This window comes from Budorcas taxicolor, chromosome 2, assembly GCF_023091745.1.
Source record: "Budorcas taxicolor isolate Tak-1 chromosome 2, Takin1.1, whole genome shotgun sequence".
Lineage (NCBI taxonomy): Eukaryota > Metazoa > Chordata > Mammalia > Artiodactyla > Bovidae > Budorcas > Budorcas taxicolor.
In genome coordinates, this window is record NC_068911.1 from 14,881,726 (window position 1) to 14,905,008 (window position 23,283).

The 23,283-nt window shown below is 45.7% G+C and overlaps 1 protein-coding gene across 1 annotated transcript in view; it reads right to left on the reverse strand.

Annotated features, from left to right (window-relative positions):
• TPST1 (tyrosylprotein sulfotransferase 1) overlaps positions 1 to 6,267 on the reverse strand; it is a 92,517-nt gene extending 86,250 nt beyond the window's left edge. Inside the window, exon 1 of the mRNA XM_052664047.1 lies at positions 6,206 to 6,267. The gene's annotated coding sequence lies outside the window, so the exon portion shown is untranslated. The remainder of the gene's footprint in view (positions 1 to 6,205) is intronic.
• Positions 6,268 to 23,283: the final 17,016 nt, after the last annotated feature.

Here is a 23,283-nt window from a genome sequence, read left to right on the forward strand (position 1 = left end):
AAACTAGCAGGTCAAGCAGCTCTACAATTCCTGTGTTTTTCTGCAGTTTAGTTTTGCTTCAGCACAATCACTCTCAAATATAAATAAATTCCCACTTCTGTCAAGAGAAATTATGTGTCTGACACAAAGTTACTCAGAGCTGGAATTCTGCGACCTTCTTCATAAAAATTTGGGTATCAAATCTTTGATTAGAAATCACTATTAAAATAATTTATATGAGAAAAATTGAAATTTGCCTTTATACTCTTATATTCCTGTACCTTACTAAAGATTATATAGTATAGGGTGTGGTTGGTATATTTTTCCAGCGTAGACCTCTTCCTTCAGTTCAATAATAAATGGATAAAATGCAATTCCCAGTAACAATACCCAAAATGTGGAGCATTCTTGCTATAAAACCTTACTCTTACATGTGAAATGCCAGGCTGGATGAAGCATAAGCTGGAATCAAGACAGCTGGGAGAAATAGCAATAACCTCAGAAATGCAGATGACACCACCCTTATGGCAAAAAGTGAAGAACCAAAGAGCCTCTTGATGAAAGTGAAAGAGGAGAGCGAAAAAGTTGGCTTAAAACTCAACATTCAAAAAACTAAGATCATGGCATCCGGTCCTATCACTTCATTGGAAACAGATGGGGAAACAATGGAAACAGTGAAAGACTTCATTTTCTTGGGCTCGAAAACACTACTGATGGTGACTGCAGCCATGAAATTAAAACATGCTTGCTCCTTGGAAGAAAAGCTATAACCAACCTAGGCAGCATATTAAAAAGTAGACACATTACTTTGCTGACAAAGGTCTGTCTAGTCAAAGCTATGATTTCTCCAGTAGTCACTTGTGGATGTGAGAGTTGGACCATAAAGAAGGCTGAGCACCAAAGAATCGATGCTTTTGAACTGTGGTGTTGGAGAAGACTCTTGAGAGTCCCTTGGACTGCAAGGAGATCCAACCAGTCCATCCTAAAGGAAATCAGTCCTGAATATTCACTGGAAGGACTGATGCTGAAACTCCAATACTCTGGCCACCTGATACAAAAAACCGACTCACTGGAAAAGACGCTGATGCTGGGAAAGATTGAAAGCAAGAGGAGAAGGGGACAACAGAAGATGAGATGGTTGGATGGCATCACCGACTTGATGGACATGCGTTTGAGCAAGTTCCAGGCATTGGTGATGGACAGGGAAACCTGGCGTGCTGCAGTCAGCTGGACATAGAAGGCAGGAGGAGAAGGGGATGACAGAGGACAAGCTGGTTGGATGGCATCACCAAAGAGCTGGACACAACTGAGCAACTGAACTAAACTGACAGGATGACAAGTGGGAGTTGGAAGTGACAGGTAAGGAGTGCACAGTTTCTTGAAAATGTTCTAAAGTTGACTGTAATAAGGGTTGCACAGGACTTCACTGGTGCCTCAGTGCTAAAGAATCTGCCTTGTCAATGCAGGAGATGAAGGTTTGATCCCTGGGTCAGGAAGATCCCCTGGAGAAGGAAATGGCAACCCATTTCAGTATTCTTGCCTGGGAAATCCCATGGACAGAGAAACCTGGCGGGCTATAGTCCATGGGACTGCAAAAGAATCTGGCACAACTATAGCAATTAAACAACTAAAATATACCAGACATACTAAAAAAAATTATACCTTAAATGGGAGAATGTATGAAATGTGAATGATAGGTCAATAAAGCTGCTACCAAAAATAGAAGAAAGTAGGCTGGGCCCTATGCATGAAACTTTTTAGGGCAACTGCTACTAAAGCAGAAGACTTTTTCTTTTTATTGAAGGGTCGCTGACTTACATTACTATATTAATTTTAGGTGTACAACACAGTGATTTAATATTTTTAAACATTACAAAATGGTCACTACCATAAGTCTAGTTACCACCTGTCACCATACAAAGTTATTACAATATTTAACTACATTCCCTATGCTGTGTATTACATACCCAAGATTTATTTTATAACTAGAAGTAATTCTTAATATCACTCACCTATAAAAGATTTAAACAGGATCCAGAGTCTCCTAACAAAATACCACAAAGGTCCAGGATACAATCAAAAGTCACTCATCAAAAGCTAGTATAAAAGTATGTTTAACCATAAATTTAATCCAGGAAACAATGGAGTCTCAGTTTCCCTGGAACCTTTTAATAGCATATGGAATGGCTCTCAGAATTTTGTTGTTCAGTCGCTCAGCCATGTACAACTCTGTGACCCCATGGACTGCAGCATGCCAGGTTTCCCTGTCCTTCACTATCTCCCAGAGTTTGCTCAAACTCATGTCCATCAAGTTGGTGATGCCATCCAACCATCTTGTCCTCTGTCATCCCCTTCTCCTCCTGCCTTCTATCTTTCCTAGCATCAGGGTCTTTTCCAATGAGTCAGTTCTTCGTATCACGTGACCCAAGTATTGGAGCTTCAGCACCAGTTCTTCCAATGAATATTTACGGTTAATTTCCTTTAGGATTGACTGGTTGGATCTCCTTGCAATCCAAGGGACTCTGAAGAGTCTTCTCCAACACCACAGTTCAAAAGTATCAATTCTTCGGTGCTCAGCCTTCTTTATGGTCCAACTCTCACATCTGTCATGACTACTGGGAAAACCATAGCTTTGACTAGACAAAACTTCGTTGGCAAAGTGATGTCTCTGCTTTTTAATACACTAACTAGATTTGTCACAGCTTTTCTTCCAAGGAGCAAGCATCTTTTAAGTTCATGGTGGCAGTCCACAGTGACTTTGGAGCCAAAGAAAATAAAATCTGTCACTGTTTTCATTGTTTAGTCAATGGGTAAAGGTAAGTAATGAGCTTTCCTGAATTCTGTGAGCCTTTACAGCAAATTACACACCTGAGGACGGAGTTGTTAGAAGCCTCAATTTATTGCCAATTGGCTTCAAGTACAGGTCACAACCTAGGACTTGGGATTGGTCTGAAGTTGAGAGGAGTCTTGTGGGACTGAGTCCTGAATCTATGGAGTGAAGTGACTCAGTCGTGTCCGACTCTTTGCGACCCCATGGACTGTAGCCTACTATGCTCCTCCATCCATGGGGTTTTCCAGGCAAGAATACTGGAATGGGTTGCCATTTCCTTCTCCAGAGGATCTTCCTGACCCAGGGATCGAACCCAGGTCTCCCACACTGTAATCTATGGGGTCTGCACTAAATCCAGGTATTAACAGTAATAATTAAGTTAAAGTGTAGAATACTCAGTTGCTGTCTGGAGAATTGAGAACTATTTAATGAGGGAAAAACCTACGTATTTGGTATCAGAAATGCCGTGAATAGTGTAAGAAACAATAATTTACCTTTGGGCATAATCACAGACCGCAAGAAAATCCTAGTTATGAGAAAAATGGGCCCATGAGAAATGATTTAAATAAAATCTGGGGGGCAGGATGAGAGGTGGGAGGAAGGCTCAAGAGGAAAGGGATATATACATACATATATATAAATAGAAAATGATGACTGACTCGCATTGTTGTATGGCAGAAACTCACAACATTGTAAAGAAATTACCCTCCAATTAAAAAAAATTTTTTTAATGTGATAAGTACTTTAACCGGTAAATGTACAAAGTCAGGAAAGTAACCATGCCAACAAATGTGACATTTATGTTGATTTTTAAAGGATGAGTTCAATGCTATATATAGCTCCTCACCATTCTCAGTCCCTCTTAGAGCTCTCAAGCCAGTTCTCAGCCTTTGCTGCCTATTACTGCTGCATGGGAAAGATTTTTTAAATGAAAAGGTCTGGCCCCACAGCAGACCAAGACTCAGAATCTCTATGGAGGCCTTGATCCCCTCATCCTCAACCTTTAAAAGCTCCCAGGTGGTTTTAAAGTAGAGCCTGGGTTGAAATCTGTTCAGGAAAAACATAACCCAGGCCACAAGCAATCTTCTGGCAATGAGGAAAGAAAAGAAAAGGATTTCAGATAGCAACAATAGGATCCATGGCAGATATAATGATAAGAGAGAAGAGGATTCTAAGGTTTCTAGGGTACAGAACTTAAAATAGGAGGTTTGTGGATGTCCTTGAGGCAGCTATGAGTAAGAAGAGAAAGGACAAAATACCCAAGTTTGAAGTACAAGTATCCAAGTATAGTTATCCGACAGACAAACATATGAAATACCTGAAGTTCATGAAAAATGAGGACTGGATATATACCGTTACAAACCAAAAACATACAGGTGCTACTAGAAGCCATGAACGGAAGTGTAATAACACAAACTAGAGGACAGGGGAGAGAACAGAAAACAAAATCCTAAGGAATACCACTAATCTGAGGGAAAGTACATCAAGGCAATGTTTTGTTTTGGTTTGTTTTGGATGGTGAAAACCTGAGCATGTGTGCAAGCTGAGAAAAAAAGAGAATACAGAATATGAAACATGTTAGCCTCAGAAAGTAATACCTTCTTCCTCTGATAAAAGAAAAGGTGATCAGAAATCAGACAGGTACAAGCACACTGAAAAACGACAGACCCTTAAGGGTTCAGGGCTGATGCTCACCAATTCTGCGAAGTAAGAGGCAAAATAAGCAATGTAAAGAAATCAAGAGTAAGATAAGCCAAGAAGAGAATGGTAAAGATCTAGAAATAGCAATGAGGTCTAGGTACATAAGAGGTACATGGGGAGTGAGTCAAAGGATCTCCAGGCAGCACGACCAAAGTTGAAATCCAAAAGTTTCGAGCAGCACCAGCAGCTCAGTCACACGCTTTCCTCAAGCCTCCAGGAGCAGAAAAAGCCAACTGTTTGATTCATCCAGGCTTGGAAATCATCAGAGCAAATGAGCAAGAATGGCTTGAGGCCAGTAACACGGCTTTTATAATTTTCAAAAGTCAAACTTATTTTATTCTTTTTAAAAATTGACTCTAATTATTTCCTCTGATAGCCAGAAAGGGGGGCGGGGGTGGCTAATTCCTCTTTCACTCTGAGAGAACTTGTCAGAACTTCCACTCCTAAGCATTTCTGATCCCTTCCACGGTTGATTCCAAGAAATCTAAACCTGATTTCTCGAGGCTCTTAAAGGATGAAAATTCACTGCAGGGCTGGACTATCCAGCTGGGAGGTAAACACGCTAAACCCTTCTTAGACACAATGCAATTTCAACTAGGAGGTGGGGGCTCTTCCTTCCCTAAAAATAAAAGTTCAGCAAACACTGGAAATGGGGTGGTGGGACTAAGTTGCAAACCTTATTAAGAACTCTTTACAAAGCCAATTATTATAAAACAATACATGACCCAAAGATGGCAAAATTCAATTCTTCGGAATGACTGCTGTAAGTAAATAACTGACAATGCAATCTCTTCGTCACACTTGGAGGTGCCTAATTCATCCTGCCACCTCTCATACTACTCTTGAGGTGCTGGTTACTGGACGTCTTGCTACCACTATCTGGAGGGCACAAAGGCCCCAAAGGAGGAAGAGGGTAACATGCGTAAGCACCTACCACGTACCAGACCTACTGTGTGCCAAACTCTAAGCAACACACTTTACATGTTATGGGTGTAGCTCATTTAAAGACGATTTATGCTTAAACTGTAGACCGGGCACTCAGGAGAGGAGCAGTGTCTGAAGGTTTAAGCGTAGAGGAAAAGATGTGTTAGCGACGGTGGGTGATGAAAACGGAGAGAGAAGGGGCGAGTTGGGAAAGGAAAGCATCTGGGGGCAAAAGGCAAAACTCAGAGACACATGGCGTGGGGTGGGGGTAGGGGGGCGGGAGCGCGCGAGTGAAATGCCTAGAGGACCCAGTATAGGGGGGAAAGAATGGGGTGAGCCTGGGGAAGGGAAGTCCGGGTAGAGATGAGGGCAGAAGTCCGATCTCATCCCCGGAAGGCGCCCCGAAGGACTGCGGAGGCTGGGAAACTGCCGGCCCAGCCTGAGGGACAGGAAGGCGGGGAGGGGGCGGGAGAGAGCGGAGGCCCACCACGGCGGGGGCGAGTCGGGCCACGGGGAAGCCCGAGGCAGGGAAACGCGGGCGCCGAGGACAGGGGTGCGGGCTCCGGAGCCGGGCCGGGCCGGGCCGGGACACGGGGCTCCGCGCTGAGGGGGCGGGGCTGGACTAGCCCCGGGGGAGACACGCGGGCCGGCGGCGACGGGGGCCGAGGGATGCCGGGACAGACGCGGCCGGGACTCGGAGCCAGGTGAGCGGCGGCAGGAAGACAGAGGGGCCGGGGCGGCGCGCCGCAACGAGCGCGGCGTCCCCCTTACCTGGAATGAGTGAGGAGCCGCCGCGCCGCCTCCTCAGCATCCTGGGCTCAGCCGCTACTGCCACGGCCCTAGGTGGGGGCCATTCCGCCCACCCCGGGAGCCCGCCCTCACCGCCAGGCGCCAGCTGCTGCCAGCCCGGCCCGGCCCCGAGGAGCTGCGCTCACACGACCCGCGCCCCCGGCCGCCTCAGCAGCGACTCCCGCCGTCGCCGCCTCAGCGCCCGCAGCCGGCCTCCCGGGCAGGCACGGGATCACACACGTGCGGCGATTGGTTGCCCGGCGCCCGGCCGGGCGATGTGTCGGTCTCTCTGATTCGTGGGTTCCACAGGCTGCCCTCCGAGTGGGGCGGGGCTCGGCCTCCCGCCGGGCCCGGCAGGCACTGAGGAGAGGGGTGGGTCTGACGTCTGGGCCGCGCGGGCGGCCCTGAGTCCCGGCGTGTGCGCGCGCTCCCCGCAGGGTTCTGGGGCCGCCACCTGCGTGAGGGGGTGGTTGCCGAGCAACGGTGCGCGCGACCTAGCTGGGGGTAGAGGGGAGCCGCGGGCAGGTGGCGGTCCACGCAGCCCCAACCCCCACCGTGGGTGGCCTTCATCCTGGAAACCTGGGACCCGACAGGAGGAGGAGCTTTTCCAAGAAATCCTCCCTCTGCCTGTCCCTGCTTCAAATAGCACCTCAGTGCTTGCTACTAGCAGAGGAGCTTTCACCTCATCAGGGTGATTCGAAAGTGCAGATATCACATTCGCACAAAATTATATTCCACACCAAAGTGTAAATGAGTGAGAGTGGATTCTGTACCCACCAGAGAGGCGGAAACCCCGATACTTGAAAGAAAGTGAAAACTAGGAGAGGAGGAAAAAGGCAAAGAGAAGGGGGACACTGGGGAGAGGGCTGAAATTTCACAACTGAAAAATAACCATTCCTGTTCACAGGTCCTTCCTGCGGACATATCCACAGCACGTTCTGTCGAAACAGTCATTTCAGCTCTGTGAACACAGACTGGAAAAAGCATGGGCTCAGAAATCTAACAGCTGCATCAAAAATTCCTGTTTGCAATCTTGGAATGAGTTTTGTTGTCTGTAGAACGAGGTCTGTAAACCTCATGAGAGTTGCTGTAAAGATCAAGTGTACCTATGTGCTTGGTCATATCTGACTGTGACCCCACCACGCTCCTCTGTCCATAGGCTTTCCCAGGGAAGAATATTGGAGTGGTTTGCCATTGCTGCCTCCAGGGGACCTTCCCTACCCGGGGATAGAACCGCATCTCTTCCATTGCAGGCAGATTCTTTACCGCTGAGCCACTGGGGATGCCCAAGTTCAAGTGAGGTCCACACAAAAATGTCTACAGGAATGTTCATAGTACCCTTAACTCATTATAGCCAATAAAGTGGAAAAAACCCAGATGTCCATCAGCTAATTAATGAATAAGTAAAATATGACATAGCCACACAATGGAATATTACTTGACCATAAACAGGAGTGAAGTACTGATAAATGCTACAACAGGGCTGAATTTTGAAAGTGTCCTGCTAAATGAAAGAAGCCAGTCTTGAAAGACCACATACTATATGAGCCCCTTTAATATGAAATGTCCAGAACAGGCAAATCCATAGAAAAAAACAAGTATATTAGTGGATGCCTTGGACTGAGGGGGAAGTAATTGCTAATGGCTATGGGGCTTTTTGATGGGAGGGAGTGATTGATGAAAATGTTCAAAAATTGATTGAGGTGATAGTTGTGGAATTCTTTGAATATATTAAAAAAAAACCCCACTGAATTGTTTTCTTGAAGTCGGTGAGTTATATGGTATGTGGATTATATCTGAATAAAGCTGTTATTTTTTTAAACGAGCAAATAATAAACCTCCAAGAGCCTCAGGCTGTGGCGCCTCTCTAAGAACAAGGGATCAGTATATCTGGTTGTTTTCCCTTTATTTGATTGGCAAAATCTTGTAAGCAATTCGATCTGACGAAATTTAAAGAAATACCCACCTTGATGTTTTCTCTTTGGAACATTTAAATCAAATTAGGAAGCTGATCTGATCTAACCCAAGCTCCTTTGGGGTAGCAGAAATGGACCACTAGGATTAGAAAGCTCATCAAAAGAAAGGGAGCAGGACTCCCCTGGTGGTCCAGTGGCTAAGATTCTTTGTTCCCTATGCAGGGGACCCGGGATTGATCCCTGGTCAGGGAACTAGATCCCACAGGCCACAACTAAAGACCCCCACATGCCACAACAAAGATCAAAGATTCCCTGTGCCATGCAACTAAGACCCGATATAGCCAATTAAATGAATAAAACAAATATTAAAAAGAGAAGAAAATGAGCAACTTTGGCAGGCAGAGAGCAAGAGGAAAGGGAAAGGACACAACATTCTACAAGGTGATTTAGATACACCTGCACCCAAAGTGGTTTGACTAACCAGCCTTTTACCATTAAGAGCTGTGTCCCATTCCACTTCCTGCATTCCAGACTGCTTCAGGGAAACAGCTCACCCTGACCTGAGTAATCTTGAAGCCACAGACAGCACCATGGGGCATTAATCCCTTAAACACAGCCCCTGCCAGCCTCTCTCCATGAGCCAGAAATGCAGCTTCTGAAATGACCTCCACAACACCCAGAAAACACTTCACCCACCTACAAGACCTGGGGGGGGGAAAAAATTGAGTAGCCAGGTAGGAGCTTGGTGCTGGTATCTCTCATATAAACTCTGAGAACAAATTCCAGATGTAGGGAATTCCATAAGAATGGGGGACGTGAATCCCGGTGAAATCTGGCAGGGATGTCAGCTCCTTGCGTGTCCCATGACAGGATGCTTCCCTGAACAAGACAGCTTCAGGTCGCCCAGGGACCACACTGTCTCTAAAAAAAAAAAAAAAAAAAAAAAAAACAGCTGCAAATAAGGAGCTGCTTGATCTGAAGTAAAGCTCCATGGCTGTAAGGGAACAAGGTTTTTCTGCTTTTGAAAGCTACCCCAACCCATACAGTATATGTAAGAAAAAAGACTCCAAAATATACTCTTAAAAGAACACAGTTAAAAACAGTATATATAGTATGCCCATTTGTATTTTTTCAAGTATACAAAGACACACAAACACACGCACACTTGTGATTTTCAGAGATCAAATCAGTCAATCCTAAATGAAATCAACCCTGAACATTCATTGGAAGGACTGATGCTGAAGCTCCAATACTTTGTTTGGCCACCTGATGTAAAGAACCAACTCATTGGAAAGGACCCAGATGCTGGGAAAGATTGAAGGAGTGACAGAGGATGAGCTGGATAGCATCACCAACTCAATGGATATGAGTTTGAGCAAACTCTGGGAGATAGTGAAGGGGAGCCTGGCGTGCTGCAATCCATGCCAGGATCGCAAAGAACCAGACACAACTTAGTGACTGAAAAACAATAATAAAAACTGACAATGGTAGTTGTTTCTGCGAAGGAAACTGAAGAACTTGGGCACAGGAGAGGGAAAGACATCTATTTTTTACTACGCATACCTTCTGGCACTTTTTGAAATGTTGTGCCCTGTGCTTGGATTATCTATTTGAAATGAATAAATATGTAATTTTTTAAAGACTCTTTTCTGGAAAACTCACTGATCAAGCCTTTATGAACATCCAGTTCACATGGCATATGTATTGCCCTGTGTCATTTAGTGACTCTCAGGTTCACCACATATACTCTGAATGCCCTGGATCTCTTTTCCCTCCCCAGCTATATACCTCTTCCAGGTGATCAACTCAGATTCAGAGACCTCACTTGAGAGCCTAGACAGCTTCTCCCTCTGACCAATAGGCAGTTCAAAGGACTCAGAGACTGCTTCTTCCAAACAGTCTGGCAGGTCCAAGAAAAGAGAAGAAGTGGACGAGTGTTCACTGACACCCCAGTGAGCACCCGGATGCCACTGCCATCTTCTAGGTCAACCTTTACCCTGCTTCTGCCTCAGAGAGTCATCTCCCAGCAAGCAGCCCAGCCCTCCAGAGCTTTTATTTTCTTCCCCAACTTTCCTTTTCTGAGACCCTCTCCATCTCTTCCTCTCACCTCTGCCACCACTCTTTGGTTTTGCTTTGGTTTCTTTTATTTGGACTGAGCCATGCAGCTTATGGGATCTTAGTGCCCCAACTAGGGATCAAACCTGGGGCCTGGGCAGTAAGAGTTCTGAGTCCTAACCATTGGGAAACCGGGGAGCTCCCTGCTTTGGTTTCTGGAAGGACAAAAGTACAGCAGCTCCCCACAAATGGCACTTCCATTCCAGGATCTGGCATAGAGAGAGGATAGGGGACAGAGAGGGTCTCAGAAAGGGAAAGCTGGGGAAGAAACTCATGCCAAAGGTATTACTTTTTTATTCTCTGTCTCGGACCAAGAGAGCTGGAAATGAGGGTCAGCAGCAAGGGGTTTAGAGAAGGCATCTGGATTTAGAAAAGGCAGAGGAAGCAGAGATCGAATTGCCAACATCCATTGGATCATCAAAAAAGCAAGAGAGTTCCAGAAAAAAACATCTACTTCTGCTTTATTGACTACGCCAAAGCCTTTGACTGTGTGGATCACAACAAACTGTGGAAAATTCTGAAAGAGATGGGAATACCAGACCACCTGACCTGCCTCTTAAGAAACCTATATGCAGGTCAAGAAGCAACAGTTAGAAGTGGACATGGAACAACAGACTGGTTCCAAATAGGAAAAGGAGTACATTAAGGCTGTATATTGTCACCCTGCTTATTTAACTTCTATGCAGAGTGCATCATGAGAAACGCTGGGCTGGAAGAAGCACAAGCTGGAATCAAGGTTGCCGGGAGAAATATCAATAACCTCAGATATGCAGATGACACCACCCTTATGGCAGAAAGTAAAGAAGAACTAAAGAGCCTCTTGATGAAAGTGAGAGAGGAGAGTGAAAAAGTTGACTTAAAGCTCAACATTCAGAAAACTGAGATCATGGCATCCGGTCCCTCCCATCACTTCATGGTAAATAGATGGAGAAACAGTGGAAACAGTGGCAGACTTTATTTTTTTGCACTCCAAAATCACTGCAGATGGTGACTTCAGCCATGAAATTAAAAGACGCATGCTCCTTGGAAGAAAAGTTATGACCAAACTAGACAGCATATTAAAAAGCAGAGACATTACTTTGCCAACAAAGGTCCATCTAGTCAAGGCTATGGTTTTTCCAGTAGTCGTGTATGGATGTGAGAGTTGGACTGTGAAGAAAGCTGAGCGCTGAAGAATTGATGCTTTTGAACTGTGGTGTTGGAGAAGACTCTTGAGAGTTCCTTGGACTGCAAGGAGATCCAGCCAGTCCATCCTAAAGGATATCAGTCCTGAGTGTTCATTGGAAGGACTGATGTTGAAGCTGAAACTCCAATACTTTGGCCACCAGATGTGAAGAGCTGACTCATTGGAAAAGACCCTGATGCTGGGAAACATTGCAGATGGGAGGAGAAGGGGACAACAGAGGATGAGATGGTTGGATGGCATCACCGACTCAATGGAAATGAGTTTGAGTAAGCTCTGGGAGTTGGTGATGGACAGGAAGGCATGGTGTGCTGCAGTTCATGGGGTCGCAAAGAGTCAGACATGACTGAGCGACTGAACTGAACTGAGCAAGGGGTTTGGACACAGATAATGGAGAGGACAGGCTCCCTTTGCTATGCAAGTGAAGGAGCAGAGGTTCTTCAGAGAGCACAGAAATGGCCTTGGGAGGAAGTAGAGAAGTGGGGACACAGAGTTCTCAAGGGTAAAGGCAAAAATGGTGATGATACAAAGTCGTTTGTCTACCTGATCCTCCATCCTGTTTCCAGGACAGGGCTTGGCACTGGTCAAATAAATGGATGAGTGAGTGAATGGATAGATGATTAGCAAAAACTGAAACCGGGGCTTCCCAGGCGGCTCAGTGGTAAAGAATCTGCCTGCCAATGCAGGAGACATGGGTTTGATCCCTGATCCGGGAAGATCCCACACAAGCAGAACAACCAAGCCCGTGTGCCACAACTATTGAGCCTCAGGAATGCTCAGGAACTGCAACTACTGAAGCCCACATGCCCTGGAGCCTGTGCTCTGCAACAAGAGAAGCCACTGCAATGAGAAGCCTGCCCACCACAACTGGAGAGTAGCCCCCGCTCACAGCAGCTAGAGAAAAAGCCTGAGCAGCAACAAGACCCAGCACAGCCAATAAATAAATAAATAAAATTATTTTTTAAAAAAACACCTGCAGCTGCTAAATAGACATTTCTCTAAATGGCATATGAGAGTGAAAGTGAAGGTCACTCAGTCATATTTGACTCTTTGTGACCCCATGGACTATACAGTCCATGGAATTCTCCAGGCAAGAATACTGGAGTGGGTAGCCTACCCCTTCTCCAAGGGATCTTCCTGACTCAGGAATCGAACTGGGGTCTCCTGCATTGCAGGCAGATTCTTTACCAACTGAGCTATGAGGGTATCCCAAAAGATGGCATATGGATGGCCAATAAGCACATTGAAGATGCTCAACGTTGCTAATTATCAGAGAAATGCAAATCAAAACTCCAGTAAGGTACCACCTCATACCCGTCAAAATGGAGAACTTGTGATACAGGACAGAGAACTCAGCTTGTTGCTCTTTGATGACCTAGATGGGTGGGATGGGGGTTGGGGAGGGAAGTCCACACGGGAGGGATATACGTATACATGTAGCTGATTCACTTCATTGTACAACAGACACTAACACAACCTCATAAACCAATTACGCTCCAATTAAAAAAAGAGCCTACAAATAAATGATGGAGAGGGTGTACAGAAAAGGGAACCCTCCTACCCTGTTGGTGGGAAGGTAAGTTGGTACAACCAGTATGTAAAACAGTATGGATGATCCTCAGAACACTAAAACTAGAGTTGCCATATGGTCCAGTAAGCCCACTCGTGGGCATATATCCAGGCAAAACTACAGTTCAAAAAGATACATGCGCCTCTATGATAGTGCTCACAGCAGCACTATTCACAACAGCCAAGACAAGAAAACAAATGTCCATCGACAGATGAAAGGATAAAGTAGATGTAGTATATATTGATGGAATACTACACAACCATAAAAAAGAATGAAATAATGCCTTTTCCACAACATGGATGGACCTAGAGATGATCATACTAAGACAGAAAGAGAAAGACCAATAAAATATGACATCACTTACATGCGGAACCTAAAATATGAACCTATCTACAAAACAGAAAGACTCACACAGAGAACAGACTGGTGATTGTCAAGGGGGAGGGGGCTGGGCGAGGGGTGGAGTGGGAGGGTGGGTTAGCAGATGTAAGCTATTATAGAGACATTGGGTGAACGACAAGGTCCGACTGTATAGTACAGGGAACTCTATTCAATATCCTGAGATAAACCATAATAGAAAAAATATGAAAAAGATGTACATACGTATATATAACTGAATCACTTTGCTATACAGTAGAGATTAGCTCAACACTGTAAGTCAATTACAATTAAAAAAAAAAAAAAGCTGCAGCTCTCAGTGAGGATGAAGGCAGTGGGGCAAAGCAGAGAGAGATGCAGGGGAGAGAGTAGAAGGGCACTCAGGGTCCTGCCCGGAAGGGCTCCAGAGCCAGAGATCCTTGGTGGAGAACTGAAGGTTAAACTCTCACTCAACTTAAAGTGACCCCAGAGCCCTGGCTGATTTGAGACAAGATGAAACACTTACCTGCAAACAGCGTCTAGGAGCCAATGAACTGCGGGAGACACTTCACGATTCTCTTGAAGCTTGTGGGTTAGAGGGATTTGAGACAAAAAGAAAATGGTGACACAATTTAAAGAAAAAGGGGGAAAAAATGAGCATGTCTCTTCGCCTTCCCCACCCGTAGATCCAGGAAAACTGGCCAGGTCAGGCCCTTCAGCCACATCATCATTTAAAATGAGAATCCAGCCCAGCCTATGAGCAGGCATTTTCCAAATGGCTACAGAACTCCTGCACCTTCCAAAAATACCTCTTCATGCACCTCCTGCCAGAGAAGGAGGGCCACATGCCCAGGCTGGAACTAACCCACCAACCTTCCTGAGCCCAGGAGTTGCCCCTCCCGTGTTCTGCAGGCCCCAGATACAGGAAATGCCCACTGCTTCGTGGGGAAACCTAGCCAGACAGCTACTGGTGCTGAGCCCAAGACTGGGAATACAGCAGCTTCTGATTCCACTTGCAACAGAGATTATGTGACTTCCAGGAGTAGTTGCCAAACCTTGCTATGCACGTAAACCACCCGTGCAGCTTTGACACGGGGCCTCTGGTCAGTTTCATAAAGCAGAGGCTCTGGAGGAAGGATCCCCCTGACTCCCAAGGGAAAGAGGCGGGGGTAGTGACGGGGAGGTGGCACTTGGGGAACATCAGAAAGGCTGGTGGACGATATTCTGTTTTCTGACTTGAGGACTATTTGGTTTGTTCACTTTGTGAAAAATTCGTCAAACTACACACACATGTGCAAGTCTCTGTACATTTATTACACTACATTTTAAAAGGAAAAAAAGCTCCCAGGTCAATCCTGCTCCCCTACCAGGTTTCAGAACTGAGCTGCAGGTTCAGGATGAAGGGTTTAGGTTACACAAAAGAGAGAAGCTAGGGGGTACTTCCTTTGCGGTCCAGAGGTTAAGAAGCCACCTTCCAATGCAGGGGATGCGGGTTCAATTCCTGGTTGGGGAACTAAGATCCCTCATGCCTCAGGATAACTAGAGAGAAACTCACACACTGCAATTACTGAGCCCTTGCACTCTAGAGCCCGTGCTCTGCAACAAGAGAAAAAAATGAGAGAGAGAGAGAGGCTGGATGTTTTTGAGTATTGGCTGGAGTAGATACAGGATCTGCCTCCCTTCTTAAGCAAGTCTCTGACCCTCAGCGGAGAAAAGCTACAGAGAGGGGCGTTAGGAGGGGCTTTCCAGGTGGTACTAGTGGTGAACAACCCACCTGCCAATGCAGGAGACATAAGAGAGGCAGGTTCAATCCCTGGGTCAGGAAGATCCCCTGGAGGAGGAAATGGCAACCTGCTCCAGGATTCTAGCCTGGAGAATTCCATGGACAGAGGAGCTGGTGGGCTACAGTCCATAGAATCACAAAGAGTTGGACACGACTGAAATGACTTAACACACAGCACATTCTTTCTTGTGACTTTGGTTTTCCCTGCCTGGTTAAAGAGGCTGCAGAGGCTACCAGCTTCTTGCCACCCTCTCAGGTCTCTTACCTGCTACTCCTACAGGATCTGGGGGACTCCAGCACATGTAATTTAACAACGTCCAGCACCAGTCACTCTTCTAATTGCTGAGCACATAGCAGGGAACAGTCAATCTGCAGTGCCTATTGGATTACATTTGTTAACAATAAAACAGCCAAGTTACAGAGTCGGACACGACTGAAGCGACAGCATGCATTGGAGAAGGAAACAGCAACCCACTCCAGTATTCTTGCCTGGAGAATCCCAGGGACAGAGGAGCCTGGTGGGCTGCCGTCTATGGGGTTGCACAGAGTCGGACACGACTGAAGCGACTTAGCAGCAGGAGCAGCAACCAAGTTATTTTTACCAGCAAAATGGATTAATCCAGGAGCAGCAAAAATTGCACTTTGGGATGTGCAACTGTTGCGGGAGAATGGGAGACAGAGAATGGTCACATTCCAGGTCTCAGGCAAGGCCCTGGGACCAGCCCCACGTGAGGGTCTTTGGCTTTGCATAGGAGAGAATTCAAGAGTTAGTCATAGTAAAATGAGAGCAGGTTTATCTAGAGAGATACACATTCCATAGACAGAACGTGAAGTGTCTCAAAATGCGCATTTTTTTAAGAATAAGACAGTGATGAAGTCTGCTGGCTCTTTCTTTCATGAACGATTTCTCTGTAGCATACAATCCTGTTTGATAGCACTCTTCCCACAGTGGAACTTCTTTCAGAACTGGAGTCAATTCTCTCAAACTCTCCCACTGCTTTCTCAATTAAATTTATATAACATCCTAAATCATTTATTGTCAGGTCAACAGTCTTCACAGCACCTTCATCAAGAGCAGGTTCCCATCTCAAGAAACCACATTTTTGGCTCATCCAGAAAAAGCACCTCCTCATGCATTAAAGTTTTATATTCATGTTGCAGCAATTCAGTCACATCTTCAGGCTCCACTTCTAATTCTAGTTCTCTTGCTCTTTCCACCACATCTGCAGCTACTTCCTCCACGGAAGTCTTGAACCCTTCAAACTTATCCATGAGGGTTGGAATAAATTTCCTCTAAACTGTTAATGTTGATATTTTAACCTCTTCCCGTGAACCACAAATATTCTTCATGACATCTAGAATGTGAATTCTTTCCAGAGGTTTTCAATTTCTCTTGCCCAGATCCATCAGAGGAATCACTATCTATGGCTGCTATGGCTGTATTTCTTAAATCATAAGACTTGAAAATCGAAATTACTCCTTGGCATGAAAACAATACATCAGTCTCATTGTCCATCTCCATCAGCACTCTTGGGTGACCAGGTGCAGTGTCAGTAAGCAGTAATATTTAGAAGTGAATCCTTTTTTCTGAGCAGTAGGTCTCAACAGTAGGCTTAAGATATTCAATATTTGTAAACAAACGTGCTGTTATTCCAGGTTTTATCGTTCCATTTACAGAGCACAGGCAGAATAGATTTAGCATAATTCTCAAGGGCCCTAGGATTTTCAGAATGGTAAATGAGCATTGGCCTCAACTTCAAGGCACCAGCTGTGTTAACTCCTTACAAGAGAAGCTTTGAATCCAGGCATTGACTTCTCTCTAGCTATGAAAGTCTCAGATAGCGTCTTCTTCCCTGAGAAGGCTGTTTTGTCTACATTGAAAAATCTGCTGTTCAGTGTGCCAGCTTCATCAATTATCTCTGGTAGATCTTCTAGATAACTCGCTGCTGCTTCTACATCAGCACTTACTCTTTACCTTGCACTTTTATGTTATGGAGCTGGCTTGCTTCTTAAGACTGCATGAGACAAGCTCATCAAAAGAGCCTCTTGATGAAAGTGAAAGAGAAGAGTGAAAAAGTTGCCTTAAAGCTCAACATTCAGAAAACTAAAATCATGGTATCTGGTTCCATCACTTCATGGCATAAATACATGGGGAAACAATGGAAACAGTGACAGGCTTTATCTTTTTGGGCTCCAAAATCACTGCAGATGGTGACTTCAGCCATGAAATTAAAAGACGCTTGCTCCTTGGAAGAAAAGTTATGACCAACCTAGACAGCATATTAAAAAGCAGAGACATTACTTTGCCAACAAAGGTCCATCTAGTCAAAAGCTATGGTTTTTCCAGTAGTCAGTCATGTGTGGATGTGAGAGTTGGACCATGAAAAAAGCTGAGCGCCGAAGAATTGATCCTTTTGAATTGTGGTGTTGGAGAAGACCCTTGAGAGTCCCTTAAACTGCAAGGAGATCCAACCAGGCCATCTTAAAGGATATCAGTCCTGAATAGTCATTGGAAGGACTGATGTTGAAGCTGAAACTCCAATACTTTGGCCACCAGATGTGAAGAGCTGACTCATTGGAAAAGACCCTGATGCTGGGAAAGATTGAAGACGGGAGGAGAAGGGGACGACAGAGGATGAGATGGCTGGATGGCATCACCGACTCAATGGACATGAGTTTGAGTAAACTCCGGGAGTTGGTGATGGACAGGGAAGCCTGGCGTGCTGCAGTCCATGGGGTCCCAAAGAGTCGGATACCACTGAGCAACTCAACTGAACTGAACTGATCCAACTTCTGCTAGCTTCAAATTTTTCTTCTGCAGCTTCCTCACCTCTCAGGCTTGACAGAACTGAAGAGAGTTAGAGTCTTGCTCTGTGTTAGACTTCGGTTTAAGGGAATGTTGTGGTTGATTTGATTTTCTAACCAGACTAGTGAAACTTCTTCCATATCAGCAATAAGGCTGTTTTGCTTTCTCATCATTTATGTATTCACTGGAGTAGCAATTTTTTCTTAATTAATTTATTTTTAATTGAAGGATAACTACAATATTGTTGGTTTCTGCCATACATCAACATGAATCAGGCATAGGTATATATATATATGTGTGCCCCCTCCCTCTTGAACCTCCCTCCCAACTCCTACCTCATCTCACCACCCTAGGGTATCATAGAGCATCAGATTTGAGCTCCATGCATCATACAGCAAATTCCCACTGGCTATCTGTTTTACATGTGGTAATGTATATGCTTCAATGCTTGGAGTAGCAATTTTTTAAAATACTAATTTATTTGGCTGTGCCGGATCTTAGTTGTGACATGCAGGACCTTTTAGTTGCAGGGTGCGAACTCTCAGTCACAGCAAGTGGTATCTGTGCGACGTCTTAGCCACTAGACCACCAGGAAAGTCCCTGGAGTAGCCGTTCTAATTTACTTCAAGAATTTTCCCTTTACCTTAACAACTTGGCTAACTGTTTGGCTCAGGAGGTTTAGCTTGTAGCCTATCTTCGCTTTCAAAATAACTTTCTCATTAAGTTTAATCATTTCTAGCTTTTTTTTTTTTCATTTCTAGATTTTGATGTAAAGCAAGAGACATCCCATCTTCCTTTCACTTGAACACTGAGAGACCACGGCAGCATTATCAGGTGGCCTAATTTCAATATTGCTGTGTCTCGGGGAGTAGGGTGTCCTGAGGAGCGGGAGAGGGATGGGGGAATGGCTGGTTGGTGGAGTAGTCAGAACACACACATTTATTAAGTACACCATGATACATGGGTGTGGTTTCTGGTGCCCAAAACAATTACAATAGTCATATCAAAGATATCAAAGATCACAGATTGCCATAAGACACAGAATAATGAAAAAGTTTGAAATGTTTTAAAAATGAGCAAAATGTGGCACAGAGAGACAAAGTGAGCAAATGCCATTGGAAAAATGGCACCGGTAGACTTGTTCCTTCCAGGGTGGCCATGCCATGCCATCTAAGTCGCTTCAGTCGTGTCCAGCTGTTTGTGATCCTATGGACTGTGGCCCACCAGGCTTCTCTATCCATGGGATTCTCCAAGCAAGATTACTGTAGTGGGTTGCTGTGGCCACCGGCCTTCAGTTTGTAAAAAAACACAGTATCTGTGAAGTACAATAAAGCGTAGCACAAAAAACAGGGTATGCCTGTAATGTTTTCAGTTTAATTCTCAGGCTGCAGCCACTGAACCCAAGAGGAGCAGAAAACAAGCATTGTCTTGCCTATCTGACTTCACAAAGGCGCTCGAGGTGAAGAAGGCTTGCTCATGGGACTTCCCTGGTGGTCCAGTGGTTAAGAATTCACCTTCCAATGCACGGGGCAGGGTTTTGCACCCTGGTAGGGGAAATAAGATGCTCCATGTGGAGGGGCAACTGAGCCCACAGGACAAAACTACTGAGCCCACGCACCTCAGTTAGAGAGAAGCTCTCATGCCACCACTAAAAGCCAGCGTGGCCGAAAATTAATTAATTTTAAAAAAAGACTTGCTTACCACTCAGTGTGCCCCTGTCTCCGCCCGGGTCCTGTGCGCATGCATAGCCTTCCACACGCGTCGCACTCCTCCACCCAGCCAGTGAAAAGTCAGTGCAGCTCCGCCAGGGCCAGTCCTCACATTACTCTGAAATGCCAGCTCCACTCGGAAGGGTCCCACCTCTGTGACTCTTGGGACCTCTGCCCACTTTACACCTTTCTTAAGGCCCTTCTCCTGTTCCACTTCATATTCTTGTTCTTTATATATTTGTCGGGTTCTCCCCTGTCAGATAGGAAGCTGCTTAGCTGGCAGATGAACTTTTCCCTGAAACACCCCACTATTTCTGGGCCCTTAAGAGGCCTTAGCATGTTTGCTGGGATGGATTAAATGGAATAATGGGACATTATCTCCCTGAAGAATAAACAGTAGGCTGTTCTACATCTCTGTGATTCACAGACAAAAAAATTTTTTTCTCTTTTTTAATTAGAGGATAATTGCTTTACAAGGTTGTGGTCTCCACTGTACATCAACGTGAATCAGTCATAGTTATATATACTCCCCTCCCTGAAATTCTTTAAACTAGAAACAAATTGGTGAGAACAGTATAATCAACTTCAGTATATGTATCCTGACCAAGTGTCTGTTGAGTCATCATTTTGCTAACATATGTTACATTTGCTTTAATATCTCTCTCTCTAGCTAGCTAACTATAATTATCACTATTTTTAGTTATTGAGCCATTTGAGAATAAATTAGACATTGTGTCTTGCATCCCTTTACCCCATATACTTCACTGGTACCACTTAAAAGCAAGATCATTCTCTTCTTATACGATGATCCAATGAAAGAAATTCAACACTGATAGGATACTATTATCCCCATGCTCAGTTGCTTCAGTGGTGTCCGACTCTTCCCAAGTCCATGGACTGTAGCCTGCCAGGCTCCTCTGTCCATGGGATTCTCCAGGCAAGAACACTGGGGTTGGTTGCCATTTCCTGCTCCATAATTATCTCCATGTAAGACATGAGTCTGAGTGAACTCTGGGAGTTGGTGATGGACAGGGAGGCCTGGCGTGCTGCGATTCATGGGGTCGCAAAGAGTCAGACATGACTGAGAGACTGAACTGAACTGAACTGAACGGTACCTATTCAAATTTCCCCAGTTGTCCCAATTATGATCTCTAAGCTATTCTTTTTTCATTCTCATTGTCTACTGAACAAAAATGTATAACCTAAAAGTTGAGAATTATGTTTTATTCCAAGGACTTTCTGAACACTCAAGCCCAGAAGGCGGCCTCTCAGATAGCTCCGAGGGACTGCTCTGAAGAGGGAAGAGCCAAGTTATCTAGGAGTTTAGTAACAAAACCAACAAAATTTGATTTTGTTTACCAACAAAAATCAAAAGATTACTGTTGGCAGACTCCCTCTTGGTCTTGCCAGCAGCCCCCATGCAGTGTAGTTAATAAATCTCACTTTCTAACTTAAAAAAAAAAAGATTACTGTTAATTACAGCAAACCAGACATCTCAGTTAATCTAGTGCTCGTGTACATATGGGAAGATGCAAGAGTCTGGGCTCACTGTAACCATCCTTTATCTACACCTTAGCTGTCTAGGGCCAATATCCAGGGCTTTCCCATCCTGAATTCCCTCAGGGCTCACCCTCGGGGGCAGCTGTAGCTGAAGGTTGCAGCCTTCTTTGTTACTGACATGGCAGGTGACGTTTTTCATCATCTACGCATTGCTTTTAGTTATTGTATCATTTAGTCTCATAACGTAGAACAGTTTCTCTCTCTTTCATTCTTGAGGCATACTAGTTATTTGTAAAAGAGCCTTCGACTTGACTTTGTCTGCTGTCCCAGGTTATGCCTTTGGGGGACTGGAAGGCTCTGGGAATGAGGTTGTGCCTTTCTCAGGATATGGCAGCAGGAACCCACATGAGGTCAGTTTCTCCCCTTATCAGTCGCGTTAATTTTTTTGTGGGGGGCTGCAAAGCTTGCCTGTGCCCTGTGTGTCCACGCGCAGTCGTGTTCAACTCTTTGCAATTGCATGGACTGCAGACGCGTCTGTCCATGGGATTTTCCAGGCAAGAATACTGGAGTGGGTTGCCATTTCCTCTAGGGGATCTTCGCAGGTCAGGGATTGAACCCGCGTCTCCTGAATCTCCCGCACTGGCAGACGGATTCTTCCCCTCTGCGCCACCTGTGAAGCCCAGCTGCAAGGCATGTGGTCTCTTAATTCCCCAAGCAGGGATCAAACATGGGCCCTCAGCAGTAGACGTGCAAAGTCTTAACCACTGGTCCGCCAGGGAAGTCTGGGTCAGGTTAACTTCGATGATCTGGTTAAGGTGGTAACTGCCAGGTTTCTCCACTGAGCAGTTACAGTTTTTCCTTTTGTGCTTATAAGAAATCTGTGGAGATGACTTGGTATTTTAGAGACTGTGAAAATACTCTGTTCCCAGTCTAATGATGATTCCTGCCTGATGCACCAGCCAGTCATTCAAGGAAAGTGGAGTTGGCCGGCGGCCTGGAGCTGGGGCTCTGGAGATCACAGAGCCGGGATGCACAGAGAAGTAAGCACAGCAGGGAAAAGAAGCTGCGGAGAGCAGGGCAGGCAGTCTGAGGGCTACGCTGGGAGCAGCTGCAGCTCACTGCGGTGATGGTGGCAGGCACCTCAGGGCAGCCCCGAGGGTACAGGCCCTTCACCAGAATCAGGACCGGAAGAGGGACCAGTTTGCTGGAAGCAGAAAGACCATGCTATTGTCCCTATTCCCGGGTGGCCCCTGGTGCTCGGTGCAGGAAATGCCTCAGAGGCATTATTTCCAGAATATTTCCAGGGGCTGCCAGTGAATGTGAAGGGATCCAGACCTCTGGGCCTGGCCTGGCCCTTGCAGCCAGGCTCCCCCACACCCCACCCCCGCCCCTGCCTATTTCCTCCACTCCTGACAAATATTTGCTCTGCTGGGTACACAACCCTGGGCTGGCAGTCACAGTGGAATATAGGCAGTGCATACCCACAGGACACACACAGCCCCTGGACCAAGTGGCCACGAGTTCCTGTGTGCTGGACAGTTCCTTTCCTGTGGCTGCTGTAACAAATGATCACAAATGGGGCAGCTTGACACAACAGGAATTTATTCTCTTCCAGTTCCGGAGGTCAGAAGTCTGAAATGGAGGGGTCGGCAGGGCCGGGCTGCTCCTGCAGACGGTAGGGGAGAATCTATCGTTGCCTCTTCCAGCTTCTGGTGGCGGCTGGCAGGCTTCCTGGCTGCATCCTCCGGTTTCTGCCACTGCGGTCAAACTGCCTCCTCTTCTCTCTTCTAAGGAAACTTTTCTTGGTTTGGGGCAGGATCCTAGGGACCCCCAGATAATCCAGGATGATCTCCTAGTGAGACCCTTAACTTATTTACCTCTGCAAAGATCCTTTTTCCACACAAGCTCCCACTCACGGGTTCTGAGAGTTAGTGCACATCTTTGTGGGGGCCACCAGTCACCTCGCTATGAAAGGAATTCATGTCTGCTCTTCCACTCTGCGCAAATATTAGTTTTCCATATGTTTCTCCAACAAATTCTGTACTTTGCTGATGGTCAGGCATCATTAAAGTAGTCCCCGATGGCTGTTTTAGGCCTACCCAAATACTTCTGTCCTCCCCC